Source organism: Gymnoscopelus microlampas (genome assembly GCF_963454915.1).
Source record: "Gymnoscopelus microlampas genome assembly, chromosome: 7".
In the NCBI taxonomy this organism is placed as follows: domain Eukaryota; kingdom Metazoa; phylum Chordata; class Actinopteri; order Myctophiformes; family Myctophidae; genus Gymnoscopelus; species Gymnoscopelus microlampas.
This window is the reverse complement of record NC_139944.1, coordinates 36,045,260-36,069,102: the sequence shown is the minus strand read 5'-3', so window position 1 is coordinate 36,069,102 and position 23,843 is coordinate 36,045,260. Positions and strand designations below refer to the sequence as shown.

General features: G+C 43.3%; 1 protein-coding gene across 1 annotated transcript in view; it reads right to left on the bottom strand.

Moving 5' to 3' along the window:
- cdk18 (cyclin dependent kinase 18) overlaps positions 1–17,715 on the bottom strand; it is a 37,367-nt gene extending 19,652 nt beyond the window's left edge. The window contains exon 1 of the mRNA XM_084062107.1: positions 17,363–17,715. The gene's annotated coding sequence lies outside the window, so the exon portion shown is untranslated. The remainder of the gene's footprint in view (positions 1–17,362) is intronic.
- Between the last annotated feature and the right edge of the window lie 6,128 nt (positions 17,716–23,843).

Below are 23,843 nucleotides of genomic sequence, written 5' to 3'. Positions count from 1 at the left end.
GTTCCTCTGCGTGGTGACTGCCATCCCTGCCATCTGATAATGAGGCAGAGAACAGCGGGGCATCACCTGATGAATGCGCTCAACTGCTCAAATAGATGACATATAAACGTCACTGACACTGCTTTTTATTACTTCAATCATTATCCTGCTCTGTGCCAATTGCTCTTTGTGTGTGTGTGGGTGGGTGGTAGGGGGGTCTCTCTCTCTCTCTCTCTCTCTCTATCTCTCTCTCTCTCTGCTATTATGGAAGCAAACAGTGGCTTTCTTAATTGCAAACAAAACCTTAATCTCTATTTCATATTATTATATTTAAACCTCCTAAACTTGCCACTTCTGTAACTTTTCTATGTTCTTGATCTCTCTCACAGAACAGACAGCTGAATAATAAATAGTTTGTCTTCAAGGAAGAACACACTGTTATGAGACTGTTCTTACTGTCACTGAGACTCTTTCTGTGCTGACAGACCTGCCGTTCTCTTTTCAGCCCACATCCTCCTATACTGTGCATAATGCTAGAGAAAATGCTGTGGATAAGTGCTTCAACTAAATGCTCAGTAAAACCTATATACAGAATCCCATTAAAAATGTACTTCTTTTCAGGCAATCCTGAAAAATCTAACAAATCGTTTTCCCCCATGGTTTTTATTTTTATGCTTCTCTGTGCACCGTAAATTACAGTTGTGGTTCAACATAAAACAGACATAATTGAGAGTCCAACGTGTTCATCACATGCACCAGTCAATTTCCATTGTTGGTTATAGCAATCATTTTGTACTCACCACTCCATCTCCATCTCCCCTCCCCTCCCCTCCTCCCCTCTCCTCTCCTGTAGGACAGTGTTGGGCATTCAATTTAACAAACCCCCTGTTTACTGTAAATAGAGCGTCGCAGTTCCCGCCCACTTCCAGTTGCCGGAAGTAAATACTCAATGCATTTTTCCCATTGAAAATATTTATATAAATTAATTTAAGCCTAGAATCAAGCCATCCAGGATTCTGGTGAATCATGACCATAAAACGTTTGATTCTGTGAAAAAACTTTTTTGAAAACGGCAAAACAAAGGGTATTTATTAAACATAGTATATCATATCATTAAATATAAAATTAAAAAAATCACAGAAAAAAAGGTTTTATGGTCATGATTCACCAGAATCCTGGATGGCTTGATCCTAGGCTTAAATTCATTGATATAAATATTTTTGGAAAAGTCAATGGGAAAAATGCATTGAGTATTTACTTCCGGCACCCGGATTCTGCGCAACTGCGATGCTCTATAGGACAGGGACTAATGAGATAGCTCCACCTGGCCTTTGATTGGACCCTCTCGCTATTCACTCTGGCCCCTCAGCTGCCCTCTGGTATGACTTAATTGCATGTGTCGCCAGGGAGAATGTTCCTGACTGGGACTGCGTGTGTGGCTTGTGCATGTGTGCATGTGTGCATGTGTGCGTGTGTGCGTGTGTGTTTCTAACGGCGGTGCACTTCATTTATCTTGTTTACAGAAAACAGACTTCTCTCTGTGGATTAGGCTGCGTCCTGCGGCCTTTATGCTCCCAGACAATTAGAAGCCCTTGGTTGGCCTCAAAGTGTGAGACTATTGACTGGCACACACACACACACACACGCACACGCACACGCACACGCACACGCACACGCACACGCACACATATTCACAGACAGTGCCTTTGCTCTGGATGTTTCAGTGGATCTCAAAGGGTCTGTTACAAATCATCTCTTTACACAAAGATACTTTGCGGATACTTTGTTGCTGTAGTGTTCACGTTCTCATTTCTCTCACTCTCACTCCCTTTCTTCACTGTACTCCATTCACTATACTCCATCCACATCTAGCAGGGACGGATGGTAGCATTCGTCTATCCCACCACATCAAGGGTTGTTTTTACCCTTATGCGTAATCACTTGAGACCTATTGTACTATATAGTTTGACTATTCAAAATTGGAATTGAAAACCCTAAGGCCAGGGTTAATGTGGTTAATTTAAAGTCATACTGACAAAAATAGCCACTACAAGCTCAGAGATATTATAAACTTGTGAGCTTATGGATCAAGGTTACATGTGGTTATGGGAGAGTATGTTGTACATTACGTTGTTTTGACTGACCAAATGCATCAAGTGGAAAACTGTATTTTTAATATGGCCAGTCATCCAGAGATTCCAAGAATAAGCCAGTGGCCTTGTGCGTACTCATTCAGAATGGGGCCAGCTGATGGGAAAAGATGCAACGCCTTTTAAATGGGCTTCATGGCTTTTTACAGGTCAGTGGGCGATGGCATATGACATATTCGACCACACTTCCTATGGCTAAGGAACTACAGCTGACAATTAATTAGCCTATGGCTAACTCTGCACTTTATCTTTAATATCAAAGTGTGTGTGTGTGTGTGTGTGTGTGTGTGTGTGTGTGTGTGTGTGTGTGTGTGTGTGTGTGTGTGTGTGTGTGTGTGTGCCTGCCTGTCGTGTGTGTGCACGCACGTGGATACAGATCTCAGAGGAACATATTTTGTCTCCATTTCTCTCTCCCTTTCGTTCTCTCCTTTCATACTGCACTGTCCATTGAAACTGAATGTATTAATGCTACTGAGGCCATCAAGTGGCTTTAGGGAAGGGCAACACCACAGTGCACACTGCACAGTAAAATCATCTGTGTTAATTTCAACCCTTAAGAGTATAGAAATTGGTTCATTTGGGTCCATTTGTACACTCTCAGTTAACCCATTCAAATCTGGGAACGCATCTGTGTATCGTATATCGTGAAAATGTGTGCAAATCTTTGAATATGTATATTTTTAAAGCGAACATTTGTAACTCAAATCTTCTGGGGGTCCCTGGAACAAAATATCTTTGCCTTACCCCCAAATTTGTACGATTTTTCAAAAATAGCAGATCTACAAGCTCATAGCGCGGCACTCCGGATGCGTTCCCGGATTGAATGAGTTAAATTAACACAGAGGATTTTTACTGTGCATCAGCAAATAGCAGCCAGACTCCAGTCCCCTGTGTTCTAATTATGATGGGGAATTGCGGATGGTGGGTCCTGAGTGACGTGACATCCCTGTCTGTGACAGCCAGGCAAGGCTACAAGCTGTGATCTCCAGCAAGGTCACCAACACATTCTCTATTGCAACAGCACTGAACAAGGAGGGAGTCAAAGCATAGAAACCTGAATCTGATCGGAGTACCGGGATTCAATTTGATGGACAATAAAAATGGTAGCGCATCTAGTGTACCATCTGCTTAAAATATTCTAACCCATTCAATCGAGGAACGAATCTCTGTCATTTTAGATTTATTTGGCTATTAAAAAATGGCAGATACACAAGCTCATAGCGCGGCACAGAGTGCCGCACTGTGAGCTTGTAGATCTGCTATTTGTAAAATATTTTGTTCCAGGGACCCCCAGTAGCAAACAACCTCCAACAACTTCACCTGCTAGTATGCAAGCATCAACTTTCAGCTGTAACATAGATTTCAGTCATTCATTTTATATTAAACTATGGAGCTCTATTGAACTTTCCATTTGTTACGTGAACCTCATCAACAACAACAACAACGATCCCCAATGGGAGCGAGTTGACTCAATAGCCGAGTGATTAGGGCGATTGATCATCACTCATGCTAATATCTGTTGTGTCGTGGGATGCAAAACGTTTAAGTCATGAAAACAAGCTAAACTTAAAACAGAGAAACTTAAAAACTAAGCTGACTGACAGCCAACCTGGAGGCTCATGACCTCAGAGCACAAACGCTATAGTTGCAGATGTTATCATTGCATTGGACATCTGAATAATATTACTAATGAATTCACAGTTGGACTTGGATGTTAGAGCTAGGGAAATCTCCTTCTTCTTCGCCTCTTTTCTCACGCCTTGCGTCTCAACTTTTTCACCAACATCCACACCCTGCTATACATCATAATAGACACAATTGTGTTATGTGAGAAACAGGAATCCGTGTTGCCTGTGTATGTGTGTTTGTTTTGAGCGCCTGACTGTATGTACAGTACGTGTGTCATGTGGTTTTGCAGAAAGGCAACTGTGGCCCTGTGGTCAGATTACCTTTTGCACCAGTAGTTCACATGCGCTGAATATGCTCATTCAGCATGCCAGCATTACACATAGGAAAGGAAGATAGGAAGAAAAACGTGTGTGTTTGCCAATAGGCTGTTAATCCTGATAGCAGTTGCCAAGATTCAAAGTAAGGTGCAAGTTGTAAAAGGGTTGTACCTAGTCTCTTAATTAATCATGGTGTTTTAAGAACCAGATTAAGAGCTATCAATAGTTTGGATATTTACAACCAATCCCTCCTTGATGGTAAAGTACTTTCCTTGAGAGCTTGTGTAGATCCTCCTTGATAGGGTAGAGTTTCAAATCAGCAACAATAATTCCAGTGCCAAAAAAGCAAGGTAAATGGTCTAAAATACTGTTGACCCACTCCCCCCCCATCTGAGCAAATGCTTCGAGAAGCAAGACAAAGAGCTGATGAATAACAGGTTGCCAGTTTGGCTCCATACTGCATGGAGCCCCACCAATTCACCTACCGGTAAAACAGATCCACAGATGAAACCATAAATCACAACACGACTAGGCTTGGGATCCTTTAGGATTTTAACGATTCCGGTTCCTTAACGATTCCCTCTTAACGGTCCGAATTCCTTGACGTTTCCCTTTCACGATTCCTATAGGGGGTTCCAAATGGACCCTTACAGGTCTGTAACTCTGAGAGTGTCCAAATAGAGCCAAATCCTTATGGGCAGATTTGGTTACATTTATACACTCTCAGAGTTATGGTGGTCCTTGAAATTTAAAAATTTGAGAACCACTGGTATTGTAATTGTATAGCAGACGTGAAGTCCACATACCAGCTCTGACAGGGTGATAAAACTGGTTCTGTAAACGGTTCCAAATGTGATGGAACCGATACCGGTACCTCAATGTTGGATACGGTTGCTACGGTTGCTATGGTTCCGGATCCCAACTCTAAACAAGACTAAACTGCCCTCTTCCACCAAGGAAAGAGGAACTCTTATGGAAGAATGCCATTTATAACTTTCAGCTCATAAATTACAGCTCATAAATTAACACCATTAGTCCCCAACAGAGACCAATGGAAGTAGCTTGTGTCGCAGATCTCGAGGGCACTCGAATGATGAAGAGTTCCCTCCAGTCTGGACACCAAACTCAGGCACACATAGGACTAGGGATGGGACGATAATCGTTATCGTTTATTGTGATAAAAAAAATCGTACAATAATCGTATTGCGGATTCAATTTATCGTGAAATTGCCCTCCATCATACTGTACACTAGGATGAATTAGCTTTTGTTGAGATGGATACAGGGGGTTCAAGTGGTTAACAAAAGTGGCATTTTACGCTTTAAGCATATTTTGGTTATCGTGATATCTTCAATCGCAATTATTTTTGCCACTGTAATCGTGACATGTAATGTTCATATTGTCCCATCCCTATATAGGACTCAACCCCAGCCTGTGCAGATGTATCCTGGATTATCTGTCGGAAAGGTGGTGAAGATGGGTTCCAACACCTCCGCCTTCCTGACCCTCAACACAGGAGAGTTCTTGGGGTTGGCGAAAGGGCCTTTCTGTGTGGAGTTTGCATGTTCTCCCCGTGTCCCCTAGGGTAGGTACCCTCACAAAAAAACATGCAGTAATCTGGTCTCTATACTGCCTCCCCCTGGTCAGCCGGGGTGCCTGATGGAGGGGAAAGGAACTGGCTGGTATAACATGTTCCTTCCACGTGCTACGACCTACCGGGGAAACTCCCCCCTGTCAGGTGATAAGAATCGGCCTGCTCACTCCTCATGCATTGAAGGAAGCATGAGCTCAGTTCGGGGCTCTCCCCAGGCTGGCAGAGGGAGAGCTTAGGCAATTTGCACTGGGTGAAAAAATGGGTTACAAAAATCGTGGGATAAAAAGGGGGGGGGGGAAACACAGGAAAGTTCTCCTCCTTTACTCCCTATACAAATGACTGCATGGCCATGCACAGCTCCAACCTAGTGGTCAAGTCCGCTGATCACGATAGGTCTGATCAATGATAACAATGAGACAGCCATAGGTAGGGTTGCCAACTCCCAGAAATTAAAATAAGGGATACTTATGAAATCAAATGGACTTACGGGTCCATTTCTATACTCCCAGAGTTAAGGGGTCCTTGAAATTAAAATAGGTTTGAGAACCATTTGCCTACTGTGTACAATATGGACGGGATCTGGGACCATTACTTTACACATCAATTGGTAGGATTTTGCAGTGTACATACTGCACACACTCGGTGGTGAGAGGCACATGATGTCCCGTTTCATCCTGTCCTCCCATAATCACCCTGTTCTCCTCCTCTGTTCGCTGAGGTCTTAATAGAAATGACCTTTTGTTCCTCTCTGACTCCCTCTCTTCTCACCAGCAGTGGAGAGATGCATCGCGAGACAACAGACACGGCTTTCTCTGCACTGACCTATGACTTATATACATCAACTTCCCTCTCTCTCTCTCTCTCTCTCTCTGTCATTACTCTCTCTGTCTTTTTACACCTCCGCTGGCGATAGCCATGATGGCATTATGTTTTATGTCCATCTTTTCTTCTCATATGCCCAGACTGAAATTGCAAAAATATTGTGATATATTTTTAAAAAACTCTGATTGCCGTGTTTTCTTTCTCTTTATCCCTCTCATTCTACCCCTTCACTATGCGTGTGAACAGTGGGGCTACTGTACACCATGGGCCACCCCACACTGTGGGGTCAACAGTAGACTGGCCAATTGTATCCCAGGCCATGCTGGATTATGTAATGGGGAAGGGAATGTCATGGTTGTTTTGTTAGGAGATGAGCATTTTTTCTAAAGTATTTCTTTCATCGTGATGCATTTGTGTGACCTTTGATTTTATGTCCATGTAACCCAACTCAGATCAAAGTGTATTAGTTGAATACACAACAATAGAGCAGGACAGAAAATCTTGACCGGCAATTAAAAGCTTCTACAAGTGCCAGATTAAATACAAATATGCAATTAAGTCTGACTCTCTCTCTCTGTGTGTGTGTGTGTGTGTGTGTGTGTGTGTGTGTGTGTGTGTGTGTGTGTGTGTGTGTGTGTGTTTGTGTGTGTGTGTGTGTGTGTGTAATAGCCCAGAGGGAAGCACACACATACCAAACTTTTCAGGTGCTGAACAACAATACGTAGATTAGAGGAAAGGAAGGGAAGTCCGCACACTGTAGCTCCCAGTAGAAAAAATATTAAATGCCTATAATTGTATTTACAGTCCAGAGCAGCAGACTAGAAGCCTAGCCATGTTTTTATTTTCACCCTGCTCACAGCAATGTGAGGCACTGTGCTGTCATCACTCTCACTCTCTGTGTACTGATTAACAAAATAACTCCACAAATGACAGCTAGATCTGCATGAAACTTGGTAGGAAGGATCAAGCTGGCCTGAAGAGATTATTAGTTTTTGGGCCGACATGGTCAAACGTCAAAGACACCAACACAACCACGGTTAAGGTCAAAATCAAGAACCTGTGCATGAGAAATGTACCGTCCGTATGCTTCCATTCCACTGAAAGGCAAAAGTCTGTGGCCAGTCCACTGGACTCTCATGAGCTTGAGAGATTTATACCAAAGCGAGACAGACAAGCATAACTTATATAATGGGTTTGTGTGATGTTTGAAACTTATCTTGGTTCACCTCTGCCAGATGAATTGACTAAAAACGGAAATGGATGAGTGGGTGCCTTGCTACAGTATATGCCTGTTGATCTGGTCTAAGCAGGTGGGCGGTGGGTGGCACGAATCGTGGTTCTTGTTGACACAAAAATTGCAGTGCACTGCTGATTTGAAATGAACCTCTCCATTAAGCCGAGAATAAGCCTGCCTGTTCTGCTTGTAGGTTTCAATCCTAGAAATGTGCACAGTCTGAAATACCTTGAGCTGATGCCTCGACATGCATTTTATCAATTTATCATTGCACATGCTGAAATGTTTTTAATGGTGTGCATGTTTATTTATTTTCACTATTTTTTATTTTATATTAATTGATGCATGTTGTTTTTCCACCCTCTACTGTTTTTGAGAGGTCCACATTTCAATTCAAAGGTATCTATTCCAAATATTTACAAATGGAAAATTAAGTGCTTGAACTTGAACATGAACTCTCCTCCCACATCGAATGCAGGGCGATGCTCCAAACAACTGTTTCCCAACCTGGGGTCCTGGTTTCTCGTATGAGAAATACAGTACATGCTTAAGTAGTTAACATGTCTGAAGTGTGTGTGTGTGTGTGTGTGTGTGCGTGTGCGTGTGTGCGCGTGTGTGTGTGTGTGTGTGTGTGTGTGTGTGTGTGTGTGAGAGTGTGCGTGTGCGTGCGTGCGTGCGTGCGTGCATGCGCATGCATGAACGTGTGTGTGCACATACACTTCAAGGGGGGTATCAACTTGAGTAAGATTTAAAATGTAAGAAGGGGCTCCAAGGAAAAAAGGTAGGAAAAACTACTGCTCCAAACTACCAAAGAAATGCAGGCAGGGAAAAATAAGCCATGGTGCCTCAGGAAATAGTTCTCCCGTCTGCTGCGCACCTCATGCACCTACTAATGCACCTACCTAATCATGTCAGCTAGTTCACTGAGAAAATCGTGCTTTGGTTTTTAGTCTAGGACCTGGCTAAGATATGTATGCACTTAATTTAGGAGAGATTATCTCAACTGTTCTTGGCTAATATGACCCCAAGGAACAACTTAGGAACAATGAGAAATTCTCTATCCGGGGCGAAATACTCGGAAATGACCACGCCCCTTTTAAAATGACCGCTACTTCAAACATGGCTCTATCTTCTAAACCGTTGGAGCTACAGATTTTCTGAGGTGCTCAAAATGTTCACAATACTCATGTTTAGTGAAAAATAGAAAAGTGTAAAATGTCAAATTTTATATTTTATTACAGAACAGCTAAAACAAACGGCTAAAACGGTCAATTTATTACAGTCCAGGGCCTAAAATTTTTTTTGCGTGAATCAATCTAAAAGCACCAAATGTGTCCCAGATATAACCCAGGGTATGCTCTGATGATGTAGCAAGGGTGCCCGAGCCAGCAACCTTCGGGATCATCATAGTGGCCCAATCCAATATGGCCACCACCTGAAAAAGGTTTTGGCTATGTTTGAACCAGATGAGCTACAAATGCAAACTTGGTGTCTAAATCATGTTTTTTTGACAATTAGAAACATGTTGGAATGCTTACCTTAATGATTTAATCTATCTAGAGGACTCTAATGTGCATATCACATATATGGCCACTATGTTATGAAACAACCAATTTATCTTACAGATGTAATTCTATTGAAACAATAGAATGATTTAGAGTAGAACTCATTCCTAATTATACAGCTACAGCTAGTGCAGTACGTGCAACAATGCACAGCATAAATGCAATCCTATCATAGGAGGTATAGAATTTGAACAATCTGTATTATTGTACATAATTGTCTTGGTGTTACAACAGCAACAGAACTGATAAATACATTCAGCATGTCAAAAGGCCATTACTGTACATCCCAGATTTCAGTACGTTGGGCTTGTATTGGGACTCCATGACTAAGACTTGGGAACCTTACTGGACCCATCTTGCAGATGCTAGTAAAGCTTCCACCATCCTCCTCCACTGTGGCTTCAAAAGTCATGTAGTGGACATAAAGCAAATTATGCGAAGCTGGAGTTCGTTGCACCTCGATATAGAAGCTGTATGATTAGAACAAAACAAATCTGTGATTCTAATTTGAACATAATATTGTTACAATTCTATACACCTTTGACTAGTATGATATTATTCAATTTATACTGAGCATTGCTCTGCATATACTGTACTGGCTGTTGCTGTATAATTTGGGTTCAACTCATATTCTATTGTTTCAACATCTGTACACAGGTTGTTTCTTTTCTTCAGTTTGATCTTAACTCATTCCAACAACTCTACACTCAAATCTGGATGAAACTTTAATAATAATAATGATAATGATAATGATAATAATAATATGAGCATTCTAATGTGTTTTTAATGCTCAAAAATTAAAATATAGACACCAAGTTTGCACAAATGTAAAAAAGTAGAACTAATTGTCAGATAGTCGCCATCTTTGAAATATGCAAAATAGAGGTCAGGCTACACCCAGTGATAAAGATAAGCGTTCCAACATGTTTCTAATTGACAAAAAACATGATTTAGACACCAAGTTTGCATTCATAGCTCATCTGTTTCAAAAGTTATAAACAAAACCTTTTTCAGGTGGCGGCCATATTGGATTTGGCCAATATGATGACCTGTAGGGTTGCTGGCTCGGGCACGGGTTTCCCAAACATGAGTATTCTGAACATTATGAGCACCTCAGAAAATCTGCAGCTCCAACGGTTTAGAAGATAGTGCCATCTTGGAAGTGTGGTCATTTTAAAAAGGGCGCGGTCATTTTCGGGTATTTCGCCCCGGATAGAGAATTTCTCATAGTTCCCAAGTTGTTCCCTGGGGTCATATTAGCCAAAAACAGTTGAGATATTCTCTCCTAAATTAAGTGCATACATATCTTAGCCAGGTCCTCTACTATTTAGAGGAATCCACAGTGAGGGAGAGTTGTGTGTTTTCTCTGTGGACAGAGAGGAGACCTGAGTTCCTCTTGGTGCTGGGCTGATGGCTGCACAATATACTAACACATTAACAGGTCAATCATGTCTAATCCCCTTACTGAAACCTTTCACCTCATCTGTTTGTCTCTCTATACAATACTGTATCTCCTCTCTCTCTCGCTCGCTCGCTCGCTCGCTCGCTCGCACGCACGCACGCACGCACGCACGCACGCACGCACGCACACACACACACACACACACACACACACACACACACACACACACACACACACACACACACACACACACACACACACACACACACACACACACACACACACACACACACACACACACACACACACACACACACACACAGTGAGACGGAGAGTGAGACAGAGAGAGGGAGACACACAAAGCAACAGGGACATAAGCAGAGAATGACGGAACGCGATAAGGGAGGCATACAGAAATAGAAGTAAAGAGTGCGAGACATTCTTATAAAGGAAGTGAAACTATAACCCACACTGTCTCGTCTGTGATTGTGGATGTTCCCTTTTTGATTATGTATTTTTAAGAATCTGTACTCATTTAAGTTTTGTGAGTTGAGCTTGCCAAACCTTGGACTACTTCCTGTGAGCAACTCACAATGAAAAAATCATTGCACGTGCAATTTTACTGGCCAGTTAAAAGTAACTGTGATTCAGATTCAGTCCGTAGTATTTTCTGGAAGAAGCCACTTGAACACAAAGTGGTGGATATTTTGCCGGATGGAATTCAATTAAAACATGTTATTGACTTAATTGTAATGGTTGGTCAGATGCCCTTTCATCACATTGACTATTGGTTGTAGTGATGCTGGGAATAGATTGCCGACATTCAAAGCCTATGTGTGTGTGCGCAGATATACTCACACACAAACATAATGTAGACACACACACACACACACACACACACACACACACACACAAACGCATGCAAACACACACACACACACACACACACACACACACACACACACACACACACACACACACACACACACACACAAAACCCAGCAACAGTGCTAGACTGGGGTCTTGGGAGAATCAGTCTGTAATATCCATTTTTCAATTCAGGCCATCACCCATCCCCACAGCCAGATGCAAATGCACCGATACTCTTCCTCTTCAACTTAAAGAAGCTGACCCCAGCAGACCTGCCAGAGTGTTTACGCTGTGTCCTGTGAAATACACACTCTTATTACCGAAAAGCATTAGCTGCGTGTGATACGCCGCTTTTTTTTCCAGATTAGCTGGAAAGATTAGCCCTGATTGCACATGAGCTTTCACAGTGAGGGGGTTAAAAGGACACAGGTGGTGTGGTGCTGCATTACACAATGATGTGGTTTCAGTGAACAATACAATTGCATATTAACTTATGGAATAAGAATGGTTCAGCACACAATGATTCTGTAATGTAAATAGTTCAACAAATTTCGAGTCCCTCCACAATAAATAACTTAAAAGAGGAACAGTAAAAGTACGTCACGTATTACAATTATACAAATAATAAATAGTACAAACAATATAATGCGATAATATTATAAGACCCACTTTAGTGGTCAATGATACATAACTTGAAGCCTTACAAGTCAAGATGCATAAGAGTGTTGCCAAATCAATCCAGGTTGCTAGGAATTATAGCCTCAGTGTGCTCAGGACAAACAAAGGACAGAACATTGGGTACACAAACTAGCTACTGTAAGCCCTGCACAAAACTCATTATTATGTAGGCTAAAATAAACAAATCAGTCAGACAAAGGCTTACCTCTGTGCTGAGCATTACAGAAGGGCATAAAAGTGACAAGTGCCCAGAATTATATGGGCATACAGTAGCTACTGAGTAGCTAAATACACAGTGAGTAGGGTAATGGCTGGAACATAAGCAACACCTTATTCTGTCTGGCACATACTGTAACATTGAACCATTACTTAACATGGTGTTATGTCATTGTAAACACATTGTAGTCTTTATGTTCTTCTCATTGATTGGCACACAGGTTAAAGCACAGGAACAGCCATTGTGAAGAAAAGTGGCACCATACAGAAGACGCCCTTTAGACAAAAAAAGAGGAATTATTGAGAGGTAGGCAATGCACCGTCAAAAGAACAGGGGGAGGTGGCACACCACATGCAGGTAATTGTAATGTCACTGGTTCGATTCTGGATGGAAACCTGTGGTGTATGACTTTTCTCCTGTCTGCCCTTGGCTTCCTGTCTCTCTACACGGCCCTGTCTATAACAAAACATAAAAACACACCAGTCAGAAACAGGACAGATACTGGTAAAAATAAATACATCTAAGCCTCGTCTTTTATAACTCCTGCTGATCTAGAAAAATTAATCCACAAATGTATCTCCTCCCATCTAGACTGCAATATACTCAGCCTGACTGTTAACTAAAACCAAAAGAGCAGAGCACGTTACACCAATTGTAGGCTCCCTTCATTGTTTACCTATTACCAGATAGGTAACCAAAAACCAGAAGTGAAGTGAACCCGCCTGCCTCCCTCCCAAACGAACTGAACAGCTACTACGGCCGGTTCGAGACCAGCTCCAACCGCAGCAGCCAAGCGGGGCCATCAGCAGGACCAGCAGAGGAGACCAGCCCTCTAACCATCTCGGAGGACTACGTGCGCACAGCCTTCACACTGGTCGACATCCAGAAGGCGGCGGGACCTGATGGGATTCCAGGCCGGGTCCTAAAAGCATGCACAGACCAGCTGGCGGGTGTTTTTGCTGACATCTTTAACCTCTCCCAGGCTGTGGTCCCTGCAGGTTTCAAAATGTCAACCATTGTGCCCATCCCCAAAAAGGCCAAAGTGACATGCCTGAACGACTGGAGACCTGTCGCTCTCACCCCGATAGTCAGCAAATGCTTTGAAAAGCTGGTGAGGGAATACATCTGCTCCACGCTACCTGCCTTGCATCCTCAGGCTGTACTACAACAGCTCAGTTGAAGGAGTTCTATTAGGCTGTGTTACGGCCTGGTATGGAAACTGTGCTGCCTGAGAAAAGTTAAGCCTACAGCGAGTAGTGCGATCGGCAGAGTGACGCTCCAGGAACTGTACAAAAAGCGGCGCGTAGTCAAAGCCCAGCGCATCATCAAGGACAAGCACCACCTGTTCAAGTCAAGTCAAACTGTTCAACACCCTACAACGACCGCGGCCGGGCAAGGGGGCCGACCGCAGTATTTAGAGCAGCACCAGGTTCATTAACAGCTTCCATCAGCCTGCTGAACATGAGCCTTGTTCAGCAGCCTGACGACAGGCGGTGTCGTCAGGTTGGTCTCAGACCTTTGCTCTTCCTTGGACCTACTTGCGGATTATACCATTGTCTGTCTACCTTATGTGGATTATGCGGTCGACATGTGCTGACATTTTGCAATTTTTTAATCCCATGTACAACGCACTGACTTTTGTCCTTGTTTTTGTGTTTTCTAGCACCTTAACTAACGTCCATATGTATATGATGCATGGTGCATCATATACATGTGCATGATAAGTATATCATGCACAGTATACATATGCTGCTATGCTCACGCACCTTTATATCTTATCTCAGTAAATATGTAGACATTTTGTTTGATTTCTTTGATTGAGCTCCTTTCCCCCTTGCCCGCCCCCTTTTCTTCCCTTTCTTTACTATGGAAATAACACGATGGGAACTATGCACGAAAACTAATTTCACCCACTCTTATACTTCTGTAAATCTGTGATGTGACAATAAAGCTGATTCTGATTATTCTACTCGTTCCAAAGTCTAGACTGAAGACAAAAGGTGATCAGGCCTTTGCCACAAGGATCCCTGTACTTTTGAATGACCTGGGGCGGCAGTGGCTCAGGGGTAGAGTGGCCGGATGGCCGGTGTTCTTTTCTTTTAATGCTTTTTTATTCTGTTTCACAATTTATGTTTTTATATTTAATGCAGAGTGAAGCGCTTTGTAACTCCATTTAAAAAGTTGTATACAAATAAAAGCAATACAAATAGTAGTAAACCAGTAACAACGTATACTGAGAAGCAAAAGCTTTTCATTATCGAAGTCCATGAAGAGGGACACCAACACGCTCGGTGATGGCTTTGACTCGGTGAAGTTACATTTGATGAAGAGATGTTAGTCCAGGGGCCAAGCCATATTTTGGTACCACCTAAGGTGACCGTAAAGTTTTTGTATTTTTGTCTTCCTACATGTCTCTAGTTTATATTTTGGTATGATAACCCTTCCAATCTTGTAGCTTAATGGCAGTTATCACTACCTACCGGCTAATGTATCCGGTAGGAGACACAAAGTAGAATCTTTGTGTCTCCTACACCCAGGCATCAAATTATTGCGACAAAAAACTAAATATATCCATGTATTCAAGGCTTCATGGGGTGTGCAATTGATAGAAAATAAATATTTTTTTGGGTGAACTCCTCTTTAGGTTTCCCAGGGGGACTCTCTACCCATTCAGCTATGACCACCCTGGACCGAAGGAGGGTAAACTTTTACAAGCTTATGGAAAGCAGTCTTTTTGCAAACACCAAAAATCTGAGAAGTTATCAATTGCACACCCCATGAAGCCTTGAATACATGGATATATTTTGTTTTTTGTCGCAATAATTTGATGCCCGGCTGTAGGAGACACAAAGATTCTACTTTGTGTCTCCTACCGGATACATTAGCCAGTAGGTAGTGATAACTGCCATTAAGCTACAAGATTGGAAGGGTTATCATACCAAAATATAAACTAGAGACATGTAGGAAGACAAAAATACAAAAACTTTACGGTCACCTTAGGTGGTACCAATTTGTGAAAATATCAGTGTTGGCCCCTGGACTATGTGTCACTGTGCTGAATCTAGTATGACTGTTTCTTCATCCACTTATGTAATATGAAATCTTTATGGCGTGTGCAGCATATTGTATGGCTTCAGGGTAGACATGTGGCTTGAGTAAATCCATTCAAATTTACATCCGCTAGATTGTTGAAGTAAAGATTATATTTGTCAGGTAAAAACATACACCCCCACACACACACACACACACACACACACACACACACACACACACACACACACACACACACACACACACACACACACACACACACACACACACCTAAACACCCAAACACCCACCCACACACACATACGGCTCAATGCAGTGTGAAATAACAGTCCATTACATCCAATTTGGAGTTCGTGACCAAATGGCTGTGCATAATTGTGTGTCTGTGTGTTTGATGCTGTTGCCAAGGGTATTGTTGTTGAATATGGCAGCCTCTATCCTCACATTGCCATGGCTGAGTGGGTGTGGGCCTCTTTGATGAATCAAAGACCCAATAATAAGCTGCTCATGTAAACAGTGGTTTTGTGCCAGGGTGACAGTTGTGCCTGGGCTTTGCCCCACTCTACCCTCTACCTGTAGCCGGACCAAAGATTAAGAATCACTACACAGTGTTAGCTTCAGTACACAATAGCTTACTGTAACTACTAGCTTCAGTGCCATTCAGAAATCTCTATGGTGACACACAGTATTCATTAATGTGAGCATTTCCTTTCCACGCTGTGTATCAGTGAGTGAGACTTCAACACCAGCTGCTGTAGAAAATATGTGTTGAAAACGTGAAATGACAAGGCAAGACCAAAAGCTGAATTCAGAATAAGACGCACGCACGCACACACTATGGAGAAGTGTACTGTATGGTGGTGAGTGCTACATAATATGTATACCACTGAACATGCATGGTCAGCATGTCAGCAGCACGTACACAGATCTACACTCATGCACGGCACGTACGCACTCATACACTCACACAGGCACGACACATGCATGGATTGCACGCACTTCATTACACACGGCTCCAGATATGTAAACAATGCTGTAGCCAGTTGAGTGGGTTGAGTGGTAGTGGACAAGACCAGTGTATATATGAGAGCCCTTACTACCCTTCTGCTCTGCCAGGGTCAGTTTACACCTGAGCACTGATGCATAACGCTAATCAGAGAGAGAGAGAGAGAGAGAGAGAGAGAGAGAGAGAGAGAGAAGAGCAGGGCCCATACAGATCATCCATGGATGCAAAACACAACAGACACGTTGTTTTGTTAAACAAAACAAGAAGAGAATAAAACATTTGGCATGGTTGTTCATCATCAGAGGATCCTCATAACCACTTAAAACACTGTATACTTAGTTGACCGGGGTCCCCCAGGGCTCTATAAAAGGTCTGCACCTTTTCCCTCTAAACACGAAATTTGTTCACTGAAAATAGCCAATCGACAAATGTTCAATTTAATGAACTACCTTTCTCTGCCCCTCCATACAGTAAGACCTCCAAGGGGTGGAAAGAGCCTGTTTCTGACACCTGCTGCCCCAAACACCCACCCCAGTGGGTAATAGCTCTAGCCTAGATCCTTTCTTGGGGAACCCAGGAGAGACCAGTCGTGCTCACCGGGGACCCTATATGTACACATCTACAAGCTCACAACACGTCTCAATGCAACGCATTGTGAGCTTGTAGATCTGCTATTTTTAACAACCAAAAACAAAAACACAAATCTTGGGGTCCCTGGTGGAAAATATTTTCAGATGAGGGTCCACTCCGCAGCCAAATAAATACATGTTAATTTTTGGGTCCTTGACATGAAAAAAGTTTGAGAAGCACTGGGTCAGACTCAGCACAAGGAAATGACTGATACTTACAGGAGAGTGAAGAGGTCATCCACACACACACCCACTGTGGGTGTGTGTGTGCAGGGCTCCTGGCACGGTCAGTCTCTCCCGGCTCCAAGACGGCACCACTCTGCTCAGGTTTCCCCCTGGGCTCTTCCCAGGTGTCAGTCAAAGGGAGGAGATAATCCACACAGCTGTCTGCGATCCTCCTGAGAGGCGCTGGCAGGAGGACAGACGCACAGTGACAAAATGACAACCTTCCCTTCACTACTAGCCACCCTCTTGACAGCTCAGCCTCTCTCTGTCTTCCGTCCTGTGCAGTCGCTCTGCTGGTGGAATGAGGGGGAAAAAGAGAGACAGACTAAATACAGGAGAGACAGAGAGAGACAGATTAGAGAAGGAGAGGAGAAAGTGCTGCACAGAGGGGTTTTATAATCGGCCTGCATCTCCTCCCCCTCTCTGCCTTCCTCCCGCCCACATTGTTATGGCAACGGCCAATCGCAGCTCGGCCCCCACCTTCCCTTCCCTCTGCCTTCCTCCTCAGCTGGCCTGCAGTGTTGACATGATTCTGACAAATTGGCATGAACTGTGTGCATGTGTGAGTTTGTTTGTGTCTTTTTTTCTGTGGAAGAAAGGTCTTCCTAATTAATTACCAAAAGTACCGTATGTCTTTATCCGCTACATAATTGCACCTGATGTGTTGGCACCAGCATGTGTGTATAATGTACTAGAAAGTCTGCTTTAGAAAGCCTAACGGAATGACTCACGTGAGAGGCAAACAGTAGCCAGTAGCTGTAATGTTGTTGGAGTAGGCTAAGTTGGAGCACTGGACACAGAAATACTCAGCACAATTTTGAGTAATATTCTGAATCACACACATTCACGCACATCCCCCACACACACACACACACACACACACACACACACACGAGAACACAAATCGCACAGAGACACAGGGGTACATACAAGCATGAGCTTTTGCATACATTATGCACACAGACATACACACATGCAGCAGATGAGACACACGCACGCACGCACACACACACACACACACACACACGTTTAAACAAGTGTACTGTACTACATGCATGGACACACACAGTAAACACACAAATACACACCCACACATTAGAAATTATAGAGGCACACAAGTACTCTTAACAGCACTTGCATGACATGTCCCTCCTTCCTGTTTCTCTGTAACCAGGCATGACATGTCCCTCCTTCGATCCTGTGTGTAACCAGGCTCAGGCTGTTGAAATAGAGAGCAGAGTACCTCTGTCCCAGTTGAGCACTCATCAGAAGATCTGCTCACAATCATAACTAGCATGGGGGACGTGGCACATGTCATGGTGCCGTTTCCCTAATCTTTGTTTGCAGTCAGCAGACTGGGTTGCATTTCGACACTAGAAATAGACACAAATGGTCATGTTTGTTGTCACAGTTCGAGTCAGGGCAGAATGTAGGACCCAAGAGCAGGATGAGGCAGAACAGGTCGGTTTAACAACTCAAAGGATAGGAAAACAAACTCATAGGCACAGAACTCAATAAAGCAACATATCACAATGAACTGACAAACTGAAACTTAGAACAGGGGGGTATAAATACACAAGGACTAACTAGACACAGGTGAACACAACTGGACAATCAACACTGGGATAGGCTGGGGGACTAAAGAGGACACAGGTGGAAACACAGACAAATCACAGCACAGGTTAGACAAGGCAGGTACAGAACTACAGGGGCAGACAGGAAGACACAGAGCAAACTGCAAAATAAGAGTACACAAAACCATACTAAGAAACAAGGAACATAAGAAAACACAGCAGTAGAACAGAACAAATCACGGGTTGTGACACATTTTAGAGGTCAATTCCTAAATTCCCCACACACTTATGTGTAATCCGGTCACTGCGGATGCATACTGGTTCACCTGGCAGTGAGGAGTCTCGCCTGTAGGAAGCACACCCTGCTCCAGTTCAACAGTTCAACCCCAGCCCCCCAACCCTATCCTACAACACCCCCACCCTGCTGCCAGCCCGCAAGAGTCGCTGTTGCAGCCCTCGGTGCACTGAAAGACAAGCACACCTTTGATCATTAATGATCAAGTATGTGTTGTGTTAGAAGTATAAGCCTGGTGAATATGAAAACAATTTGTTTTGCAACACGTTTCTCCAGGAGCCATTGAGTTACGTATGTTAGCTGGGCTAACTCAATGGCATCCATCAAGATAATGAGCCTTTAGCATTGCTTTCACAACAGGCTTTGAAAGCATAACATGGCCAGTCTGTAAAACACTACTAATATGAGATCCCTGTCATCTTGGGGTTATGACCCTGTCCAAACAAGCACTTCAGATCAGCAGATAATTGCACAGACTAACGGTTTTAAATGTAGTCCATGGTGACATTTGCCAGGTGGCAAAGATCAACAGTGTTGCCCGGAGAAGGAGAAGAGGAAGGTCTTTGGATTGTTTTTATAAGATTAATTGGCTTCATAAATAAGTCAGCAAAATCTCTCTTGAGACCTTATTTGCTGCCTTTATATATTTATATTTATATCTTCACTTCCTTTGTGCTTCTCTTCACTCCACTCGTCCAAAATAATGCCCAGCCTTTTATCAGTGCTTATGGTTGATAAATTATGACGAATGTACATAGTATCTGACTAATAACCTTCTTGGGCATCAGATATGATAACTTAATTTCTCAGTAATAATCCATGGCCAACAACACTCCCCCTCATTGCCACACTCTCCTCTTAGCCAAGGAAGCTAATTTAAGGAAAGAGCGCGCCGGATGCCGGGAATGCGCCATGACGCTCACGGGTGGTAAATTCCCACCGGAAGTTCGGTGAAATAACATTGGAGTTTATGAGAGCTGGCTGCAGGCTGGCTGGACAACTTATGAACAAACACTATTTCTGAACGATAGGGACCTTTGTCATATAATTAGTTCAAGAATATAAAAGAAGACGTATCACAGGTTGTTTTCTAATCACCTAATTACTCCCGGCTCCAGTTTGCCACCCAGTGCGACGAATCTGCCGGCTGGAATTGCTGGATAGAGAAAATGACGACGGTGTCCTTTCCTTAATTTATCTTCCTTGCCATTAGCGAGGAAAGAGCTTGGAACTTCGTATTTTCCCCACAGTGTAGAAAATGAGATTACAATAGTTGTTAAACTTGTTTCTTGAAATCCCTTACTAAGTTGCAAATCAGAGGCACAAGTGATTTCCTTTTGTTGAACTAAGTGTTAAACGATAGTAATCATTGCCCCTTGTCTCTCCAGCTCTTTGGTAAATAGATTTTACATGCATTTTCAGGTCGGGATACCAATTTTATCCAATCAGGAGCTAGAACTCTCCTGTGATGACACAAAGAAATGAGCAGACACATTTTTTACTTGAACATTATGACAAATTAGTGAAAAGAAACACAGCTCATCTGTCAGTAGACTTGAGTGAGGTGCTGGAGCCAAAAGGAAACCGAAAACAATTAAAGGGAGCCTCTCTCTGCATACTCAAAACTGTGTAAATCTATTTTTTATAAATATAGCAAGCTTTCGGTCATAAACCTTCTTCAGGCAAACTTGAACATTATAAAATGTATCCGGATATTCTCTCCTGTTTAGATGAAATTGGCAAACCACCTGAAAATGTATTTTCTGTGTATTAAAGAGTTTGAGAGACGGGGAGACCCATATTTGGAAAAGTGTTCCAGTTCAAATCTGCTGTTATGCACAGAGCCTGTGCATACTGTTGGTCATGTGGGAGGATGTAGACAACCTTATGTCTCCTCCGATACAGTCGCCAGCCGCTTCCTTTCAATTGACAGTGAGAAGTTTCAACAGAAGGAATTAACGCATGCTGAGGAACACACTATTCCTCTCAGATCTGCACCACTGAACAGGCACCCCAACCAACCTGTCCTCTAGGAGTCGCTAGTGCAGCTACAGAGATTGCCCTCCCCTGCCGGCTTCCCAATATGGGCAATTGTGTTCACTGGGGTGCAGAGGATTCAAACCCTGAGTCTCCACAGCAGTGGACAGGAACTTTACCCCTGCACCACACTGACACACTTTTTTTGGGTCCATTTTAACGCTCTCAGAGTTAACATATATTTTTACAGTGTCAACATCAATTGATCTGACACATCAATACACCAAAAAGACATGAGCAGCCTCATTTCAACACACACTACATATTCTCACTAATAGAAGTCCTATAGATAGTGACAATTTGTGGAGAAAAGAATGACAGGGCTGCAATATGTAACGAGATGGATTGCAATATATGATACGTCGGGCGTGGCCAAGTAAGTTATGTGCAAATAACCAATCCAAAACGGTGGGTGTAACAGTGACCCGTGTGGGGCTCACTGTGTTCAGAAGTTAGTTCCATGTTCCAAAAGATCACAGGCTCAAATCCCATTTTTTTTTCTTTCTCTCCTCCTTTTCTTTTTCTTTAAATAGCTTTTTTTGTGACAAAGCATGTCACATTAAATGCGAGGTTAAGGTTAGGCATAGTATTTTGTGAGGTTATGGTTAATGTTTGGGTTAGATTAGGCATAGCTTTGTCAACATGCTACGATGTGACACCTTGGGAGTGAGAATGGGTTACAAACACACACACACACACATACACGCACACATACACGCAAGCACGCACGCCCGCCCGCCCGCCCGCCGGCACGTACACACACACACACACACACACACACACACACACACACACACACACACACACACACACACACACACACACACACACAGACACACAGTCATTGTTCCTGTGATCATAAAACATCAATTATGCCTGTGTCCTGCTAGAGGGTAAAGCCTCGTTTTACTTCAAAGAGCTTGCTGTGTGAGGCATGTCCACCTCTCTCTCCCTCTCCCTCCCTCTCTCTCTCTCTCTCTCTCTCTCTACACACTCACAGTGTCTGGTGTGTGGTGTGTGTGTGTGGATGGCTGTGTGTGTATAGTGCACATGTACATATATTTTTCCTATTGTTTTTGATGCTCACGTGACTTATTGCACAAAACCCATACTCACATGCATAGGCCTACATGTGTGTATGCGTGCACAGTCACACACACACACACACACCCCATTCGTGATGTGATCATTATCATGGCATCACACTACACAGTCTCTCTCTAGTCTAGATGTAGGAGTGGAGAACAACTGGTATGATGGCAGCCAGGAGGCAAACCTGGAACGTTCTGCAAAGTGATTAGATTGTGCTTGTCCTTCAGTGTACCGTAAATATGTATACACTCACCACACACGCTCTCTCTCTCTCTCTCACACACACGCACGCACGGACGCACGCACGCACGGACGCACCCACGCACGCACGCACGCACGCACGCACCCACGCACGCACGCACGCACGCACCCACCCACGCACGCACGCACGCACGCACGCACACTATTAAAGAGAATCAACATTATCCCAGGGACCTGCTGGCACCAGAGGCTGTTTCATATTTGATTAACAAACACTGAGCTGAGTCTCTCTCTCTCTCTCTCTCTCTCTCTCTCTCTCTCGCTCTCTCTCTTTCTCTTTGGTCACTCTTTTCTCCACCAGTCAATCTCGATTTATCTAGCCCAATGCATTCACAAAGAAATGCAATGTGTGCGTGCGTGCGTGCGTGCGTGCGTGCGTGCGTGCGTGCGTGTATAGTATGTAGGATGGGGATGGGATAGCCAAAGGACCCTCTGGTAAAGGGTGAGGGTGGTTGTGGGTGGTTGGGTTGGGATTAACCATGCTGGATACAAACCATTATTGAAGTAAAGAGACATAAATACTGTTCAGGAGACAGGGGCAATTATTTCCCCCCTGCTGTTACAACAAGCTACGAAACTCTCCACCATGCTCTGTACTCCTTCTTGTTGTCATCTGTGGCACGTACTGTACCTGACTTAAAGTGGAAACTGGGGGTATACCAGGTAAACAGGAAAGGTGACAGCACAGTTCCTTGGGGTGCACATCTGACAGGCTGTTTTTCCCAAACAGTGGGTCGGGACGCGCACACACACACACACACACACACACACACACACACACACACACACACAAACAGAGGAATGGAGTTGGGTAAGTGAATATTGTTGCTCGCAAATTATGATTCATACTGTATTCTACAAAATGGTCTCAGAGTCGAGGGGTGCTGGGACTCATGACCTCAGCATTTCTATGCAGTGCATTTTATTATAGACCACAGCCAGCATTTTAGAAATACTGAGGTCAGCATATGAGAGTTAGCCTATAACTTGTAGCCTATTGCCAAACCAATAAAATACCATCATTTTTGGAAGTGGACCCATTTTGAGTAAATACGACCCATTTGTTTCCTTTAAAAATGTATATACTATTTCAAAAGATTTTCAAAAGGATATACAATACAAATACATCATAAATAAATAAAAAAACTAAGAAATTCCAATTTCAAGCTCACAACACGTTGCATTGTGACATGTTGTTTTCACGAGTTTGGGTGCT